The following is a 16,807-nucleotide window of genomic DNA, read 5'->3' on the forward strand; positions in this document are numbered from 1 at the left end:
AACTTAGTTTTCAGAAATCACTAGTACCACTTCCTTGAAATACTATGGCTGTCCTTGTGCTAAGTTCACTTTCCTCACTTTCCTGTTACCCAAGAAGCCTGGGCGGAGAAGAATCTAGACAGGACTCTGGGAAGCAAAGACCTCAGAGAGTGGTTTCAGAATATCAGATAGCCAACAACTCAATAGACAAGTTTTGTGGCTAGCAGTGAATGCCAAAAAGCATAGGCAAAAATTGAAATAGAAACAAGCCCAAATTTGAACCTCTCGTTATCCACTTCACTTACAAGTCTGTTCCCTTACCCCACTGCAACATGCTCCAGATAGCATTCCTGAAGACTGACTTATTTCAGAAGGGATGGCTCTTTAAAATTCGTGACTGGGTGCCAGCTGGTACTTCTTGGCCTAACTACATCTTTGTGTCATGAACTGGCACCACCAAATTTAAAAATCCCAAGGCTGGTCCAGACTATAGCTGTTCTCCAATAATCACAGTATGTCATTAAACCATATTAGTAAGTCAGTTTTCTGAATGCTTGACTGCCCAATTCAATTCATTTTGGAAGTTTCTTGAGAGCCTTGGAAGTCATGATAACTGCTGATTCTATGGAGTCTAGGGAACCCTACAGGAGACATTTTCATATATTGCAAATATTTTAATTCACTGTGAAGCAGCTGAAATCCAACAGCTCTATAAAATATTGATCTTGTTTACTTCTGGAGAGCTGTGTCAGGAATTCTTGAGCTAGGTACCAAGGCAATTAGTATGTCAGATAATCCTTTAATTAGATTAGAAGGTGCAGCTACTATATGTCAAACACCTATTGGTAAATGATAAGGTCTGTCTTGGGGTTTCCTAAGTATCTAAGATCTATTTATTTGTCACGTAGTTGATTTAAAACTACTTCTAAAGGACTATACTTTTCAAGAAAGTAGTTAGGTAGGTTAATCTGACCTGAAAAACCTTGAAACATTTCTGTTTGTTATGTGAGCCAGGGACATACTTCAGATCTAACAGTATTTTCAGATCTAGGAGACCCATCTCCTGTCATCCTGTATGGCAACATGCTGGAAAGAGGTAAACATCAGCTCACTGCTAGGCAGCACAGAAGGACAGGGTATATCTTGAAGCCTCAGAGCTCTATATGCCTGATACCAAAAAGCAGCCACTTGTGTAACATCAGGTCCCTGGCTAGGAAGCAGCTTCGATCTGAGTTATTTTATTCACAATTATATGGTCGTTGCTCAGCATAGTACTTTCCAGATTTTTTCATCTGACTCTCTGCCCTCTGAAGTCTGATGGTAGTTACTGGAGCTATATCCCTTCTTCCAGAACAAAACCCAAAGCAGTTGTCTGCGAACTATTCTGGCTAGAACATTTACCTCGCAAAGAGAGGCTTCATAGCACAGAAAGGTCTCTTTTCCTTTTCTAGCAAACTCTAGGCATCTGAGCAATTCAGCTCAATGTCAATTGAATTACACCAAATTCTACTTCAGCTGAATTTTTGTCGATGAGGTCTTTCAGTGGCATATAAATATGTAACATGCCAAATGCTGGATCATTACTCTGGAATATGGAGAATATTAGTATTTATAGAGGCTGAAAAACACCCTTACACTTTGCCTTATTTATAAATAAAGCTCCTGTTCCCGGAACTTGATAGCCTTATTCTGCAACTGAATAAATATAAAGTATATATTTGCACACCTATCAAACCTGTGATAATTTTTATCACAAGAAGGCAGTTTAGAAAAAGTTGGGGTTTTTACCAAATCACTTAGGATTAACCTGATCTCTGTTAATGTCTTTCAATGAAGAGTTTATAGTGACAAACACTGTATTCATGATCTTTACTGTTTAAATGAGCATTTGAGAGTATAACTTGTATTGTTGCTTTTAAGAGCTTAGTAGCTGAAAAGACATTCCCTGCATCTACCTGAAAATTGCATCTAGTAATGAACTTGTCCATAAAAAGAGCAGAGCACTGTTTTTCAGTATGGACATGTTGTTGCTCTTTTTTTTTCATACAAGAGAGGGCCTAGAGTAGGATGATATATGCCCAGCAGGATAACAAAACCACAGAGTGAACCACTCACCTTCATATGTTCTAACAGCTTGTATGAAGTAATGAACATGACTACAGAGCTTTTAACTGCCTCAGGCCCTGTGATAGGAACTCAGAATACATGGAACTGAGATGTCAGACAGGAAACAGTACTTGATTTTGAAATAAGAATGAATTTTCTGACCATCTTGTACCCACCAGATCTACGAATTTCTTATATAGTGCAAAAAATGTTAAAATACATGGCCTTCTGTGGGTTGAACAGTAATAGAATCTGACAACACAAATCATAAAACAAAGCTTTACTGAGGCATATAGCAGCTAACCCAATTGCTGATAGCAGATACAGGATTATGACTGATGCTGTGGTTCTGGTGGACTCCCAGGGGCACTTGGTGTCTGGGGCATATGTCAGCAACAGCCAATCCTGCAGATGCCTTTTGAATGCAGTCAAGAGTCGTGCCACTCCTTGGCTCCACCAAGGATAAAGTGATTTGGGAGAATCATACATGAATAATGTGGGGCATTCTGTCTGCACTACTGATTCTGGCTGAAGACAGGGTGTCAGGATGCTCCATGTCACCTTCTTTTTAAGCATAGACACTTATATATGCATATATATATATATAGTTATTTAATATTCACATGTAAAATTCCACTGAAAATATCAAAAGGTTGTATACTGCACTTGGGTGAATATGTAGCTAGAAATCTCTCTATTGTTGTTTTTATGTGACAAGAATATTATGGGTCCCTTGGAGAGAAAAAAACAGACAACAGTCAGCAATTGTCATTCAGTATTCAACCGTCAGCCTCTAAGGCTCGAAAATACATTTTAAGACTTCTAAACTATGAGCATAATTTTAAAAATTACACAAGCAGTCCCTTTCAGCTAACCAGATGGAAAACTTGGATATTTGCCTTAGTGATATTTATATTATACTCACCATGCCTGGTGATAATGTTAACAAAAATAATTGCCATAGAAGCTATTTTCCATTCTTGCTCTGTTATAAATATGGCTAGAAGAAAATTAATTTTTCATTGGTTTGTTTCTTTTATTCTCTTTACTTCTATCAGCTTCCTAAAATGATAAATGAAATTGTTTCTAGAAAGGAGTGTCACTTCAGTGACATAGTTGTCCTGTATCCTTCTTTATATGAGACAGATCTGTTGATCTGTTGTCATTTAGAAGAGTAAATTTTAAGACAATCATCTAAAAACCTCTCTTCATTCTTCGAGCCCACCTATAATTACTGCTAATTGTATTATTTCAGAAATTGATGGAACATCATAAGAAAGGGAAGCAGAAAAGGGAAACATCTTCACTAAAGCTCTTGGAACAGAGAGGTTATCCTTGCCTATAAGGCATATGAGGCAGTGCAATGCTGAGGGCCTGCAGCATGGTCTATTAGACAACACACTATCATTTACTGGATTAGTCATATTAACATTTTTCTCTATGGTGAGCAGATGTGTTCTATTACTTGAGTGTGGAGGTAAAAAAATATTTTTTTTTTTTGCTCAAGACATGAAAGATTTTAAAATATATTAAAAGATTCAGCACATATGGGTGTTGAAGAGCAGGTCTAAGATTTAAAGGATGAACCAGGACTCCAAATAAGCTTGTATGCCACAACATAATTCCCTGCAATGAAGGTAAAGCTACCCCTAAGGTTACTGTGCCCACTCCTACCAGCTTTTTCAACTACTATAGCTTTATCAAGCTGCCATTGATCCTTACTTGGGGAAAGTCAGATCATGGGGCTCCCTGTATTTCCTGTAAATAACTCATTAAACCAGCTCTCAGGGAACTATTGTTGGTGTCTCTAGAGAGTTGATTTCTATTCCTTGACCTGAGCTTTAAGACCTAGGCAGTGACTCACAAAAAAGAAACACCTGCAAGTGCTGACCCTGTGTGATGTGGGAATAGGTGTCAGTAGATCAGCTGAAGATCATTGAGTACAAAAGCAACAGGATCATTCTGACCAAGTGCTCCTTTTTACAGCATATCCTATGCTAACTATTATGAAAAAAAAACCCTGTAAAAATTGGCTGGATTGCAAAATTACATGAGTGTGCTTTTTGCACCTAGGCAGTGACTCACAAAAAAGAAACACCTGCAAGTGCTGACCCTGTGTGATGTGGGAATAGGTGTCAGTAGATCAGCTGAAGATCATTGAGTACAAAAGCAACAGGATCATTCTGACCAAGTGCTCCTTTTTACAGCATATCCTATGCTAACTATTATGAAAAAAAAACCCTGTAAAAATTGGCTGGATTGCAAAATTACATGAGTGTGCTTTTTGCACCTGTTGAGGAAGAAAAATATGAGATGCAGTTGATTGATGTAATATATTGTATTTCAACTAAGTTAAAAAAATTAGAAAAGTGTTCAGCTGCTTATTTCTTTATTGCTAAAGCACTCGGCTTAATTTAGATTAGAAAGACCATGTTTGATATAAACACTGATGAAAGGAGCAGTTTTTTGGGGGAAGAATTTTTGTTAAAACATGGGAAATAGACTTAGGTATAATATCCAGCCTCCAAATTACAGTAAGAGGATTTGAACAAACAATAGCACTGCACATCACCTGTATGCTATTACAATGCTCATAATCTTTTTAACAAGCTTATTTTAATCAGGAGTAAGTAGCAGAAGCTATTTTAAACAGAGGTATCAATGCCAAGATGCAGAAGCTTTCATATTTTCAAAACAATACCTAACACCTTGTTTGTAGTAGTCCATTTCAGCAGAAAATACATATGCAAGTTTACAGGCTAATTCATTCATAGTTGCATAACTCTATGTTCACCAATGAATGCTTTCCTCCATTTTTGAAAATGCAAAATCAGCACGTGTAAATCATGCAATCCTGAGAACAGTCCATGATGATAAGCATCCTGGCCTGGCACAGACACCTGCCCCCAGTGACAATGCACATGAAAAATACTAAGATGATTATCCTTCCTTCAGGCCTGAAAAACACACACAACCTGGAAGTGTAGGCTTCTGTGGGAGGTTTAAGTAATGTGACATCTGTGTATTTTCAAAGCACAGCTTGTTTTCATTTTCCAGCCATCAGTACTGCCACAAAGGCAGCTAAATAGTACAGCAACAATCTTCTCTGTCAAGAGTCTTGTTATTTAGCTAAAACAAAACAAAAAACCCTTCCAATTATAGAGACTAAACTCTTACTCTGCTTGTATAGCATTCCCTACCCCAAACCCTGCATAATTGAAATTATCTATCAACATCCTTAAGTCTCACTTACAACAAAAGTAATTATGAGAGACAATGGGGAACTGGTTTTTCTTTTTGTTAGTGCTCTTTGGTTTTTTGCTGTTTTGGAGGGGAAAGCGAGCAGGAAGAACCTTTTCCTATTTATTCTCTCAGTAGCTAGCAGCCCTGTGCCTATGGATAATACAGCCCTGAACTGACCAATAATCTGTGCTAAAAAGTCCTATCTGTTGGCTGTGTGCAATGTGTACGTGGTTATACGGCTTCTGGTAGACTCAGGGCACAAGTCTACCTGTGAATGGCTGAGCAGACATATGTCAGATAGTATTACCTGGTAACACCTGCCATAATAATTAAATTCTGACTGAAGACTGGCAGTGTCTCCTACCACAGCTGCTCTCATTCTGTTCCTAGGAAAGCATTCATGAAGAGTAGAAGGTTACCTGATTTCTTTTGCAGGTTTTCAGGGGCAAGTAGGTTTCTTTAAGGGGAGTCAAGGAGTCAAGGTCCATACAAGCTTTCTTTCATAACTTATTGTTATGAAACCTTGTAATTCGTTACCATTTGTTACCTGTGGATACTCCACAGCAGATAGTGAGCATCTGAATCATGAAAGGTTAGTTGCTAGTTAGAGCTGGATCCTGGAAGGGGAAGCTTTAATGAAACAGAGCAGGCAATCCTCAAGAAAATATTCCGTCTCTTGTTCCATGTGTAAAGCACAGCTGTAAGAAAAAGCAAGATTGTAAGCCTTTACAGGTAAAAGACATGTTTAGTGGAGAGCAAGCCAAAGAAAGCCTTTCTTTAGGTCTTTTGAACTCTTAATTAGCAAGACCCATGAAAGAAATACAGTGATTTTTTTCCCTGCTTCTGGTTGTGAGTGGAGGGTCAGTAGTCAGAAACAAAGGGAAGTGAAGGCTTCTGGCAAACTGAAAGCTATTGAACTTTATTTCCTAAGAGAAATGTGTAGAGGTATATTCTGCATTAGCTTCCCACCTGGGGTCCTGGCTATTCTAGTTCTCTTAAGCAATACACCCTTTTGAAATTGTGTTTTTAAAAATCTATAAACTAGGCCCGCATGGAAATCTTTCTAACAAAGCGCATTCTATTTCTGAAAAAACTGTATCCAGCTCTTCTAGCTAACAGGCTTTTAGCCTTTTATCAACTAGCATATATTCTTCTGTAGGACACCCTGAATCAGTCTGTCAAGGCTCTTCTTGAGTGCCTCCACCTAGGGTCTCTTTATTGCATTCATTCATTCATTCACTCATTCACTCATTCATTCATTCATTCATTCATTCATTCATTCATTCATTCATTCATTCATTCATTCTTTATTTACTGCCCAGTTTGTTAAAAAACTTTGTTCAGAAGATTTTACATGCTTATGGCTAGCTGCAATGGACTTCACCCCTTAAGAAAGAGCAGCTTTTAAATCTCCAGGTTCCTGATTGCAAGTGCTATTTTCTTTCCTCTTAATGCTGACCTCTTTGATGTCTCTGCCTGAAAACTATGATTACTGAAGCTTTGAACCAACAAAAATATATATTATATGTTTATTTATTACATATCTATTTTTTTTAATATATTTATATGCTAAATGTATTTTTAACTGCTGTCCAGTGGGTTCTAGAGGACAGCAGGGAAAAAATTTAGTTTTAGCCATTAGGTAATCCTACAGAGCTAGTAACACATGGTCAGGCTGGATGGGGAAAGGAGAGAAGAGGAACACTGACTATAGAACAAGAAGGAAACAAAGGAGATACATAAAGGAACAGATCAGTCAGGAAATTTAGAGGAAAAGATCTATAGAGGGAGAGTGAATTGCTCTAGATATCTCTTTGTGCTAACCTAAGTAGTTAGCAAATGGGAGCAACCTCAACACTATTCCTCATGGCTCCATACTGGGGCCAGTCCTGTTTAATATCTTTATCAATGCTCTGAAAGAGGGGATCTAGTGCACTGTCAGCTGGTTTGCAGATGATTCCATGTTTGGTGGAAGTGTTGATCTGATGGGGTAGGAAGGTTCTGCAGAGGGATCTGGACAGGCTGGATCGATGGGCCAAGGCCAAGTGCATGAGGTTGAACAAGTTGAAGTGCAGGGTCCTGCACTTTAGTCACAACAACCCCAGGCAGTGCTACAGGCTGGGGGAAGAGTAGCTGCAGAATGACAAAGGACCTGGGGGTGTGTGCTGGTTGTGGCTGGGGTGGAATTAGTTTTCGCCACAGTGACTAGAATGGGGCTACATTTTGTGTTTGTGCTGAACACAGGGCTGATGATACAGAGATTTTTTTTTGTTATTGTTGAGTGGGGCTAACACAGAGCCAAGGCCTTTTCTGCTTTTGGTACTGCCATGCTGGTAAGGAAGTTGGGGGTGCAGGGAAGACTGGGCGTAGACACAGCTGGGGCAGATGACCCAAGCTGGCCAAAGGGATATTCCAGACCATATGGTATCATGCTCAGTATATATATAAAATGGGGGGACATGTTTTGAGTGATGGCAGTTATCTTCCCAAGTAACTGTTATGTGTGCTTGGGCCCTGCTCTCCTGGGAGATGGCTGAACACCTGCCTCCTCATGGGAAGTAGTAAACCAATTTCTTGTTTTCTTTGCTTGTGTGCACAGCTTTTTCTTTCCCTATTGCACTGGTTTTGTCTCAACCCAAGAGTTTTCTGCTCCTACCCTTCCGATTCTTTCCCTGATCCGGCTGGTGGGGGAGTCAGCAAGCGACTGCATGGAGCTTGGTTGCTGGTCTGGGGTAAAACCCCAAAAGGGTGCTGGCTGGATATGACCCAGCCATGTGCCTAGGTAGCTAAGAAGATCATTGACATCCTGGCTTGTATCAGAAATAGTGTGTCCTGCAGGGCCAGGGCAGTGAACCCTGTACTCAGCACTGGTGAGGCCACACCTCAGACTGTGTTGAGTTTTGGGCCCCCCACGGCAGGAAGGACATTGAGGTGCTGGAGCGTGTCCAAAGAAGGGCAACAGAGCCGGTGAAGGGTCTGGAGTGCAAGTCTTATGAAGAGCAGCTGAGGGAACTGGGGTCGTTCAGTCTGGAGAAAAGACGACTCGGGTGGCCTTATTGCCCTCTACAACTACCTGAAAGGAAGTTGTAGCCAGGTGAGGGCTGGTTTCTTCTTTCAGGTAACAAGTGGCAGGACAAAGCAAGAGGAAATGGCCTCTAGTTGTGCCACAGGAGGCTCAGATTGAATATTAGAAAACATTTCCTCACCAAAAGGGTTTTTGAGCATTGGAACTTACTGCCCAGGGAAGTGGTAGAGTCATCAGCCCTGGAGGGGCTGTTTAAAAGACATGTAGCTGTGGCACTTGGAGACATGGTTTAGTGGTGGAATTGGCACTGTTGGGTTTATGGTTGAACTTGATGATCCTAAAGGTCTTATCCAACCTGAATGAGTCTATGATTTTTGCTGTTCATATTGTTGTACACAATAGTGCGAGAGAAATTAAACTGTGACTGGTTGATTAATGACTCAAGGCTGCAGCAAGTTAGAGAGCAGTGGTAACCCAGCTGAGGTCCTCCATCCACAAAATCCTCAAAGCAGGCACTAGTCATACTTGCTTTTGCTCATATTACAGCTCCTAGAATTTGACAGAGAGTAGTTAAAAAATGTCTCTAGCTGGTGCCTGCCTTTCTTTTCTTTCCTTCTTTCCCTCTTTCTTTTTCTTTCTTTCTTTCTTTTCTTTCTTTTCTTTTCTATTAAAGGCAAATAGAGGATTTTAGAAGCTGGTAGGAATGTTAATAAGCAGAACAGAAGGCATTCAATATTAAAAACAGCTTGATAATTGTTCTCCTTCACTGGTTCTTTGAAAATAAGTGATGTGCACTTACTTTTTTCGTAAATTAAAAGGTTCTATACACTTGCCTTAGTTCATATTTTGCTTTATTTCCTGAAGTAATGTTTTCTGTATGATAATTTTCTTTCCCTGGGAATACATTATTTGCCCTGAGGTGCATACTCAATAAGGGACAGACAAGAATAAAAAAAAGAACAGAATCTTCAGGCCCTTTGAAGGATAAAAGCAGAAGTTCACCTTTTGGAAGATGCCTGTTATGCTAGTTCTTTCTTATCAGCTGCCTGTAGATGTGTTGTCTTCACCATATCTGTGCTCACATTTAATTACTTATGAACACTTCAATGTTTATTTATGAACACACCTAATCTCTTTTTTTTAGATTTTCTGTTTAAATTATTTCTCTTCAATTAAGCCTGAGCCAGTGAGTGTTCCAGCATGTTGACCTTTAACTGCCTGCATGAGTGGTAATTAACACATTAGCATTGCCAGTCACAAGAAACCACTACTGTAGGAGCAGGAGCACCGATGTAGGAGCAGACTTTTCATCCTGAAACGAGAAGTAGGGTGCTGTTTGTTTGGGTGTTTTTTTTAAATCAGAGTAAGAGCAGAAATAACAGATCTATAATTATTCCCTGAGAGGTGCTAACTGCTACCTTTCCATGCCATTTTCTTCATTTCCTTTGGTTAGCTGTTTACAATGAAATGGTAGTGAAAAATGGCAGCATATGGTGGTGAGCAAGGGAGAGAAAACAGAAGTGAAGGAGCGTACCAAGGCAAAAACAAGTAAAAGTTGAATCTGTGCTGCTGGGTCATTTTCTCTCATCTGTCCTTGAGGTTAATTAACAGTAAAATATGCCTTATGTACATTAATGCACCCACTGAGTCCCAGAGTAAATGATTCTGTCTTCATCCATTAAATTACTGAAATAGCTTGTGTTTCTTAGCCTTGAATTTTAACCAGAGCTTGTGAAACAGAAAAAAAAGCAAATAAATGGAACTTCAAACTGAGCCTCAGAAGCATTTTCAGTCTTCAAACTGTATGACTTGGTGTACAAGTGAGTCAACAATATAACATAGTACACTATTTTGACTGCAGCTGGAAAAAGAGATTACTTGTACCACTCTTCTAAATTTTTTGAGAGATCAAATACTGGATACCATAAAAAGTTATTTCCCTGGTCCAGCCTGAAAGGGCAATGGTGCTTTAATTCCCCAAATCTGTAGCTTTTGTTTGTGATATCCAATCCATTTTCCTTTCATTGTAAATATATTCTTGGTCTTTCTGCAAGAAAAATAAAATGTGCTCTTTTAATTTAATTTAAGGAAGAAAGGAGGAGAACTTGGCTTTTACTCTTTAAGAGTTGTCATTTCTGCTGTTGACACACATCAGTAAAAGCAACAGTTTTGTTGCTGGTACAAGAGTTGCTGTGCTTTGACTAGCAGATTACAAATAGTCTTGGCAGAGTCAGTAAGCTGTGACAGCAAGAGATTCTAGCTGCAGTAGAGTACAGTTTAGGTAGGATGTAGTGCTAAATGCCTGAGGGAGGAAAGAACATGCATTCAAGTCCCTTACAGAGATTTTGGATCTAGCACATATCCTGTAGTAGAACTAGTGCTGAAAAGGAGCAATCTCTTCAATGCAGTGCATAGAGTCTGCTCTCTTTTCTGTCTCTCTGTCCTTCCACCAAAAGGGGGATTTTGGATACTTTTTGCAAGAAGCAAACCTAATATCTTTGCCATAAGTCTACCTATACTTTCTCTCTTTAAGAGATTTTCACTTCAGGACTACTTCCTATTTGTGTTGAGCAAAGTGATGGTCATATTTGTTCACTGACTCTTAGTTTATGAAATGTTCTGATATGTATTTGAAACAAAATACTTCAAAGTAAATTTTATTCTATAATAATCTGTTAACCTCATTACTGTCTTAATTCTTTCTCTATTGTGTATACAGGCATATATGTCTGCTATTACCTGGGCATTTGTTTTCTATACTTCTGGTTACCCTTTTTTTTTTTTACCAGTAAGTGCTCAGATAATAATAATTCCTTACTCATCAAAAACACAAAACTCCCATTAATTTTCTTCACATCCTTTACCTCAGCAGTAACCAGCATTTTGAGACTAAATGTTAAACTGTGTAAAGCAACATATCTTATGTTTGACCATGATTGATGACTGCAGAATTGGGCTTTTGCTCGACAGTATTTTGTGGCTGTGGTGTTAACTCCAGGTAACTGTCTTATTGAGTCTGACCTGATATATTCAGGTGTCCAAAACCACACTATTTTCTGAACAAGAAATAGAACTACTGATTTCCAGTCTCTCAAATATTGAGAATCTGTGCTTCTAAAACAGTGAAGGTCTTTGTTTTATACATGATCAAACAGTGGAGAGGGCTTCCTACCATTCATCCAGTTCCTACATGCAGAAATGTTGAGGACTTGCTCCTCAGCTGATGCTAAAACAGAGCACCCCAAAATGTTCTCAGAACAGCTTAGAAATTTTCAGAAAGCAGTGATTTGCCAGCATTTGCTATGGACTTTCCACCTAAATGGCTGAAAAGAGGAGAAATGGATAGAAAGAACTTGGTCTATTTGATGCTGTGGGACAGTGGGGAAGTTTCTGCTGAGCCACAGACTCCCTGTGTCAGCAGAAAGGTACAGCAGCAAAAGAGTAACATACCATCTTTCAAAGAGCTGAGATCGTTGTCATAAAGGAAAAGGGGAAGAAAACCAGACAGCCTTAATTCCTGTTCAGAGATTGTGAACTACCTTACTTATCTTTTTGGCTACAAATATTACGCTAACATATGATAGCCTTCAGCATGGTTGCTGCTGTTCTTTTGGGGCACAGTCTATCAAAAGCTGTATTGGGGCCCTAGGCTATCACTTGATTTAAGCACAATGAATACCAAAGGCATATTTGGAGTTGGTCTCATTGATGTGTCTCCTAATGGTGTGGCTGGGTAAGAAGGAGACTAAAGGTTAGTCTCACTCTGTGCATCTGATGATCGGACTGACACAGATTAAACACAAATTTCCATGGGCACAGGTTGTGTTGTGATTAGGCCTACATATAGGGGTGATATCCTCACGTCAGTCTGTAAGTGTCCCTCCAGGCTGAATATGACATTCCACTTCTTTATTTGTGGCATCTAGGGTGTTGTCAAAGGCAAACTGTTTGGTATTGTAACAGCGTTCCTTACTTTCCCCAGGGAGTCCACCCAGATAGTCCAGACCTCTAGAAAGCCTCCTGAATGTTCCTTCATTTTGTGTGGTTTTGTCTCCTCTGTCATAACTGCTCAGTGTCAGTAGCTGCTTGCCATGTGGTTTTAAAACTGTTCCTGTATTAATCACCTGTATCAACAAGGAATGTCTCCCTTGTGCTACTACATGACACCAGTTAGTCAGCAGACAATGGGACACAAATCCTGGCTTACTGATCTGGACAACTCAGCTGGAGAAGAGCTACTGCTCTTCATACACACCCGCTGCCTTGTGGACTGATGGGCTCAGGTCTCTGCTAATTTGAGTATCTCTACACTGTAACCCTCTGCAGAGTATACCATGTACTGATACAGCCAATAGGTGCCAGACAGCTCTGAAGAACTGAGCTGTAACTGCTTTTCTCTAACGAGATCTCTGGCAACATTACGTAAGTCCATAAAACAAGAAAACCAAAACAAACACATGATGGACTTCCTACCTTATTTGGATCTAACTTCACTACTGCTGGTGAACTTGAACTGGAATAAGGCTGATTCCTCTGTTGCCTACATTTTCTTACTTGTGTGAAACGAGTATTTTTGCTGGCCTCAAAAAAAAAAAAAAAAAAATCAGGTAAAAACTCTTCTTTCAGTACTGCTTTGAATAGTACTAGATCTGAACACCTCACTCACACGTGTCCTTGTACTTTTCAGCAACCACAAAGGGAAGAACTGAGGTGTTTTTGCAGCTGAGAGGAAGCTGAAGGGGGTTTACCCCTCATGTGCTGACAAAAGGAAGCCCGGAGGTCAACGCTACAACCCCTCTGGAAGGTGGCAACCCCCGCTGAGACACACAAAAAGAAGGGATAGAGCTCCTCACCCAAGGGAGCTTTCCTCCTGTTGCTGGAATGAAGACACAAAGGCAAAGAAGAAAGAGAGGGGACTTGCCGTATGTGTTCCACACAGCCTTATGCCAGTGAAAGGGCAGGGACGAAGACCCAAATTTTTGACTGGGTCCAGGATTTTATACTGAGTACAGAATAGGCAAGGAAAGGGATCTCAGCCAATGGGGTAAAGGCAAGCAGGTGGGGTTGACAGCAAAGGAACCAATGGGGGCAACACCTAGGAGGGACTTAGGGAAGGATCCAATAGGGAGTCGAGGAACAAAGAACTTTCTAGAACTGATACATATTAAACAAGGGATGTGAATATACATAATTTCATACATAAAATAGGGAGGGGAAAACATTAACCAATCAGGGAAAAACATGCAAACAGCAGAACAAAGGAATTATGGGTTCTCACCATGACTGAAATTTATATGCTAAACTTGGATTGCTGACCACCACAGGCTGGTTGTCTGAGTTTTTCTCAGGAGACAGAGTGGCTGGAGCCACCTGCACTGCTACAAAGAACAATATCTCATGCTGTTTTGCCAAAATTTTTTTTCTCATTTTCCTTTGAGTTTGGGCAATAAAATCAAATAAAAGAATTTAGTCCAGTGGAGTAATATTTCTCTATTTTCTGTGTTGCTCAGCAGATTGAATTTAGTGACACTGATCAGTTACTCCAATAATACATGTGAGGTGTGCTTTTCATTATTGCTACCAAAATTGTTTAACAAAATGGCAGATTGGAAAAAAAAAAATTCTTCTTTAAAGGTATTGATGGTTTGGGGTTTTTTTGGTGGTTCCTCCTTTCACCTAGCCACCCTAAAAACACCCCTTTTATTATAAAAGTATGAGTAGACATAACCAGAATTAAGAGATTTGACCTCTAAAGTGGAATAGGAAAGGCAGGAAAAGCTTCTTCATGGAAGAGACATCTAAGTTCTTTTTTATCTTCACAACAGGCTATATTTATTTTGCAGTTTGGGGGAGAGTCAATAGAAATATTTGTCTTTGCTGCAGAATTGTCTAAACCTCTGTAAATAATTTAATTGAGCTGTGAATATTCAGTGATTGAAAACTAATTACTTTGGCTTAATTTGAGTACTGCCTGACTGCTCTGAAGTTGCGGGTAATTTAACAATGTAGATAGTACGTGAACATGGAATGTTAAACAGTGACTGGGACAGAGCTAAAAATTAAAAAATAACTCCTAGAGTTTATAAGTATGCTGTGGGCTGGGCTGTTTGTACCATCCAAGGGCTTTTTGCAGTCAGTTTTATGTGCAGTGCTTTCTGAAACATCTATTGGAATATTTTTATACATCATTAAGTAATTGCTTTCTACTCCCCATAGAATTTTTCAATAATTTTGCTCATAAAGATTAATGTCGTAGCACAATGAATCGCGTTCACTCATGTGAGCTTCAGCTTTCAGTTTTAATCACTGGTTAGGTATCATGCAGATATTTTTCCTATGAGTTTCTTTAAACATTTCCACCAAGAGTCTCATTGTTTCTGGAGGGAATGTTGCATTTCAGTTATGTTAAATCTCACAGTGTGCAATGCTTCTCCACAGTGTGTTGCTGATACCTACGAAATGCAGACATCATTGAATACTCTTCCTACAAAACTTTAAGCCTTGTTTTCTGGGGTCATGACAAATAAACACTATTATTCTTCTTATATATGATTGTGTGCTCCTAGTTTTCAACTGACTTGTAATAGACTCCTAATATAAATGTCTACTGTTAAATTATATAGAGAATAAATATTTAGCTGCCCATAAATAAGTAAACTTCTAAAGAAGGCTGCATTTTAAATTGCATTCTTATGTTTTTAGAAGTGATTAGGCAAAGTTCAGGGAGTGTGTGGAGGAAATTAATTCTTTTTAAAAATGTGTAACCATGTACTTTCCAGTGGAAAGCAAGGGAAATGAGACCAATGGAAAAAATGGAAGAACATGAATAAAGATGATATACTATGCTTGTACTGTTCATGTATTAGTCTGTGAACCAGTCATCAATAGTGATGTGGTCAATAGTTTACAAGAATTTTACTAAAATTAATAAATAAGAACTCCCATTCATGTATCAGTTTAGTATCTAACTTTCTGTTCTGTGTTCACAGATCTCAAGGAAGATGTGTAAGAATTGTCAGCAGAATGGCTTTAAGAGTTACCTGTGTTTCCTGAAAATGAACTAAAATAATTTCAAGGTTCTTCTCTACTGAGTAAGGTACTGTGATGGTAGAAATATTTGTTTATTTTGGTTTTCTTTTCCTAATTATTTTACATGAGTAAAATGAGAACTTTTAACAAGGCGTTCTCATCTTCAGTAAATTAATTAAGGGCACAAGGGGAAGCTTCCTGCACTTCAAAGGCCTTCAAAGGTAACATGCATTAAGTATGTTAGATGACTGCATATAAACCTTGCAAAATAAAATCTGTGAGCATAGTCTGAGCAATTCCTGAACCCAAAGAGAGGTTGACTGTGCTCTGTTAAGACAAGGGTTCTCCTTATTGGGTATCAAATAACCTCTGAGATGGGTTTCCTGCAAAGCTGAACAGTTTAGTGCTGCTCTTGGTCTCCCTGTGACACCATAGGGTTAGTTCTCGGGAATGACTGTAACAATCACTACAACCTGATGGAAAAAGAGTCAGCTAAGCTACAGGTGCAGCAGGAAATATTTCACCTATTAAAAAATTTTAAAAAACTAAAATCCGAACCAAATCCAAAGCAACACTACACAAGATCATGATTGGCTGATGTGTTTTGGTATTTTTTCTAAAGGATCTAACCTACATGTATGGAGAGCTTGAAACCTGTCATACTGTTACACAACAGTCACCATATTGGACAATAGAAAATAAAATAGGTACAATAGGACAAGAGAAGAGACAGGTATCCAAAAATTGTCCTCCTTGGAGTGTCAGCCACCTATGACTTTGAACAAAGCTTTTTGGACTAGGACTAGTCTTTGTATATTAAAATAAGGGCAGAGCATTCAACTCACCCACAGGGCATAGGAGAGAATAATTCATACCCTGAACAGCACTCTGAGGACTAGTGGGTACCTCCCAAGGAAGGGTGATTTTTAACTAACTTATTAAATGAACAGTATGTAAGCTGGATCTGGATCAATGCTCTAATAACTACTTTTGTGATATTCTTTTATTGCTCTATTCTTACTGTCCTGGTTTTGACCAAGGGTTAATTTTTTGCTGGAGTCCTGAGGGGAGTGGAACTGGAGCCATGTGAGAGTGACAAAGACATTACTATTATTATTATTATTCAATAACATCTAATGTCATTATTGGGGGTGGGAGGGGGAAAGGGAAGAAGGGTGTTCCTTCCTGGAACATGGAAAAGCATGGTGGATGGAGGGTCTGGTTTTTTCCATTGTGGCAGGTTTGGTGAGCATTGTGGAAAGTAAATCACCCTCTCTTTGTACACTTTTGTTATTACTGTTCGTTTTCTCATTTCATTGCTGTTTTCAGTAAATGGTTCCTATCTCAGGCTGTGATCTTTGCCTTTTGTGCTTCCAGCTGCAGGAGGAAGGAAAGCAAGTACTGGCACAATTTCAGAGGGAGCAA

At 39.2% G+C, this 16,807-nt stretch overlaps 1 long non-coding RNA gene across 1 annotated transcript; it reads right to left on the bottom strand.

Moving 5' to 3' along the window:
* Positions 1 to 9,217: 9,217 nt before the first annotated feature.
* Positions 9,218 to 13,288, bottom strand: LOC138105899 (uncharacterized). The gene is made up of 3 exons (XR_011148778.1): positions 13,207 to 13,288; positions 12,827 to 12,929; positions 9,218 to 9,665 (listed from the first exon to the last, which is right to left on the bottom strand). It is a non-coding gene; the product is annotated as an uncharacterized lncRNA (long non-coding RNA).
* Between the last annotated feature and the right edge of the window lie 3,519 nt (positions 13,289 to 16,807).

The sequence above is a fragment of the Aphelocoma coerulescens genome, chromosome 2 (assembly GCF_041296385.1).
Source record: "Aphelocoma coerulescens isolate FSJ_1873_10779 chromosome 2, UR_Acoe_1.0, whole genome shotgun sequence".
Classification (NCBI taxonomy): Eukaryota; Metazoa; Chordata; class Aves; order Passeriformes; family Corvidae; genus Aphelocoma; species Aphelocoma coerulescens.